A 4,439-nucleotide genomic window follows, 5' to 3' on the forward strand; every position below is an offset into this window, starting at 1 on the left:
TTCATGAAATAAGAGTCGACACAGTAATTAAACATTTTTTTTCTTGATGTTGCTGTTGGTTAAAAGAATTAGAAATGGATAAATAGAATAATGTTAGATGTAAATTGATACAACCGGTTACTTATGTTGCTAAAAATCATTACTAATGTTAGATATTTAATTCTATAGTAGAATCTGATTAATTAGTTTATAATAGTTTCATTTTATAGTACAAATTCAAAAATTGATTCTACTGTAGAACCATGATAGTATTTGATACATGAGTTTATAAGAATTATGATTTTAGTGTAGAATATGTAACAAAATCTATTATTTTTTTCAATATTATATTTATAATTCTGGTTTGAATACGATGCTACTATAGAATGATAATTTACAGTTTAAAATATATTATAATTTCAAGAATTGATTCTAGTGTAGAACCAAACTAGTCTATTCTATAGTAGAATTTTTTAAAACACAGAAATTCTATAGAAATTTGCATGAAAAATTTCCAAATTATATTAAATAAATAATAAACAAGCCTGGAAATTTTTATGATTAAAAAATGGTGACCGTTAGTTTTCATAAAGAGGCAAGAAACTTTTATTATTAATGTCTCATATCCACTGCTGTACATAAAGTCAACTTTACAACTTTACATAAAGACAATTTTGATTTATACTCTTGTTTAACTCCTGGTGCTCCTGATGAGCTCATCGGGAACTAATATACTACCACACTCTTGATGGTGCTAAAATGCTAAAACTCCTGATAGCGCCAGCATTCTGCAAGTGACGAACCGCAACCATGATCTGATCCTCTTCTACTGGCTCTAGATGATGCTCGACTAATGGTGACCCTGAGAGGGTCTCAATCACATATTGATCAAACAATGCATCCTGAATTCGATCTAAGAAACTGCTAACATGAAATGATGAAGCTAGAACCTTAACAAACAGTGTCTTTACAAACATATCAAAGTCCCCACCAAGAAACAAACACAAGCTTTAGTCACTTAACTTAAGGCCTTACCATGATCAACCAACACCAATCTCTAGGAAATCAAAATCAAATCTAACCAAATAAAATTCCTGACAGCATGCCCTAGCGCCTAAGCCATAAACAAAATAAGTGTACACGTTTCCGCAACATACAATTAAGCTCAACAAAAAACACCACACCCGAATGACCCAACTTGCAACCAGTCTCCTACATAACAAAGACAAAAACAATAAGCTCCATTTCCACAATTCAGGTCCTCACAATTTGCTCTTGTAAAAAATATTAACAAAACGACTACAAACCAAAGCAGCGATAATTAAAATCATGCAAAAAAACTGAATGACAGCCCACTTACTAAACTTGATCATTTTAAACTCCTTTGGAAAATCTTCCTCCACATAAGGATTGTCATCATGACCATCACTTTCTTCCTCTAAAACATCCACCAGACTTCATGATTCTTCAAACTGTCATTTTGCTCCAGTGGATCAATCAGCCTGGACTTGCTCTTGATGTGCATGAGTTCAGATTCACATGGAAACGACTTGTTGGAACTGAAAGCAGAGCCACTGTGTCTGCCACGCCTCCTCAATTCTCACTAAAGGAAACTTTTCCAGGTGAAGTCTGACCATACAGATTTGAACTTATAGGAATTTCAGACCATGAAGAGCGATGCGCAGCAGGGCACTCAGACACAAAGTGAGGATCTCAGCCTTTATTCCAGTTGTTAAGATAATTTTGTTGATCATTTGAACTGATTTTGAAAGCCGCCGAAACTGCAAGAGTTGAACAATAATTTTGTTATTAGTTCCCTGGCAAGTCAATACCACATAGGAGGATTGGATCAATGAAGTCAATATATAGACAAGTTTATCCGAAGAAGCTGCAAAAATGAAGGCTTAGCATAATGGATACCCGTCTCCCTTGGTAATAAGGAAATCAAGAAATCAAGTGTTGATAAAGAAGTGTATTTGTGTGTCTGACACGGAGTATTTAAAGCAATCACATATAATCCAATATTGGATATAACTCTTACAACTTAAGTAAATATGTTTCTAAGAGAGTATCTACTTAGCATAATGGATGCCACAGTGATCATACATCTAGTCTTCCAGACTTTCCAAGGGAGTACATGTTTGAAAGCGAAATTACTGCTTATGAGGATCAGGGGAACTCTTAACCTACTGCTGGGACAGGAACCTCATCTTCACAACATTATTGCTACAACCACAAAACCACAAAATTTACATGTACAATTTGGACAATGCCAATCACCTGCTGCGAGAATCGTTATATCCAAGCAGCTTTGATGAAAATTTGATGGGCAACCACCACAACAGATCATATCCCCATCAGCACTACAAAGACCATAGAGAAACTCCAGATTCCAGATACATGTTTGGGAAAGGTTGACGCTGTTTGCTTACTGCATCGATCTCAAACTTTGAGATGAGTCAATCAGCCAAGAGAGAAGGGTTCTCTTTCCGGTACATGGAACATAACCATCACTTCCAGAATTCAGGCCATTGTCCAAACTGCGAACCAACAATTGACTTGCAACTCTGTTTCCTATAAGGGCTAAGTTTTTCTTCTTGTTGGTCACTGTATGTGCCATTAGCAGACTCTGTCAAAGTAAGTTCCTCAGCACTTCTTGCATGACCAGCATCCCTTTTCTTCTTTTTCAAGTCCCACTCAATCTTTTTACTAATTATTTCGTCTGGTAAAGCAGTGGACGAAGTAGATTCACCGTAAGGGTTGATATACACGACATCTAGTTGGAGTTGAAATTTCAGTGGGGGCAACTTTCTTATGTTCAGTTCTGATTGGTTTCTTAGAACTCTGATTTTGCTCGCTCATTGATGCCAATTTTAGTGACTTATCACTGTCATCTGTTTCAGAATCTTAAGAAAGAGGTGAAACTGGTTTTCTTAAGAAAGAGGTGGTGATTCATGGTTCAGTAATACTGCTGCATCGACTGCTGATGTGGGACAAAGTTGGGGTGTTGAAAAGTTAAAGTCAGTGAGTAACCTTAAGAAAGAGCTCAGTGGCTTCCTACTGCTTGACATTGTGATAGTAAAAGCAAAGCTCACCATTAAGGCCGAAGTTACAAATTTCTCTTAGAAATTTCTCTTAACATAGCATTTTAGTACTAGTTACACAAATCTAATAAACAGGTCTAGAGTAAATTTTGGTTCTATTATAGAGCCTTAAATAGTTCTTCTATACTAATAGGACCTTAAATTTTGGTTCTATTATAGGACCTTAAATCCATACAAATAAATAGTCCTTTAATTAACTAAAACATAAACGTTTCAACTCTAGAGTCACAAATATTATATAATCTGGTTCCGTAACAGAACACTTGATTAATAAAGAAATAAGACATTATATTACTAACACATATATGCTTCTACTATAGAACCAAAACTCATATGATCATTAACAGAGATTAATTATAGAACCAAACTATATATAAGATTCTACTATGCAGCCACTATTCCAGATTATATGGTTCCATTATATAACATTATTTTCATATACAAAAACAATCTTTTAATAAACAATACAAATGTGATTCTATTCTAGAACCACAATTTTACACAAAAATTACCAATAAATATATGCTTCTGCTCACAACAAGGACTTCACATGATTTGGTTCTTTTATAGAACCAACAAACATATATGCTTCTACTCACAACCACTGCTTCACATCATTTGTTTCTATTACAGAACCTTAAATCGCTAATCAATACATATAAATTTAGCAAGTATTATTATTTTACGAGTATAATCAAATATAAGAACACATGGATGTAGAATCAGATCTAAAACACAAATAAAACAAATCACGAGTCAAAACTGGAGATTTACCTCTGAAATACACGCAAATCAGAAGTTTAAATCTCAGATTCGATGCTCAATACTCGATTACTTCTCTCAACTTTGATTCTTCGGATTTTCTCTCCAATCTCTGCCTTGATTCTCTCCGCCTTGATTCTGCGGACTCTCTCTGAGCATAGTTTCTTTTTTTTTAGGGTGTATTGTGCGGGTAACTGTGTGTTTCTTTTTTCTGTTCGTAATAAAACTATAGCCGTTAGATTATATTGCTGTAATTAACGGTTGGATCAAAGGTCTCCACGATTCTCCATGCAAGAAGGGTCTCCATAGAGTGGGACTCTCTCTCTCTCTCTCTCTATATATATATATATATATATATATATATATATATAATAAATGATATATACCAACATATAATTATAAGTCATAATTTAAGATTATTATATTGTATGATAGTATGTTTACTTAGACTAAATGATAATTATTGAATAATTGAAATAATAATGATATTTAATGTTAGTGGATCATATCCGACTCATATTCAATAGATCATAAACTACCCGGTTAAAAAATAGAAAATACGATACTAGATCATATTCGATTTAGTTCCGGATC

At 33.9% G+C, this 4,439-nt stretch overlaps 1 long non-coding RNA gene across 1 annotated transcript; it reads right to left on the reverse strand.

The window, feature by feature from the left end:
- Nucleotides 1–679: 679 nt before the first annotated feature.
- Nucleotides 680–4,026, reverse strand: LOC135148214 (uncharacterized). The gene is made up of 3 exons (XR_010286131.1): nt 3,858–4,026; nt 1,340–1,760; nt 680–1,191 (listed from the first exon to the last, which is right to left on the reverse strand). It is a non-coding gene; the product is annotated as an uncharacterized LOC135148214 (long non-coding RNA).
- Nucleotides 4,027–4,439: the final 413 nt, after the last annotated feature.

This window comes from Daucus carota, chromosome 8, assembly GCF_001625215.2.
Source record: "Daucus carota subsp. sativus chromosome 8, DH1 v3.0, whole genome shotgun sequence".
NCBI classification, from domain to species: Eukaryota; Viridiplantae; Streptophyta; class Magnoliopsida; order Apiales; family Apiaceae; genus Daucus; species Daucus carota.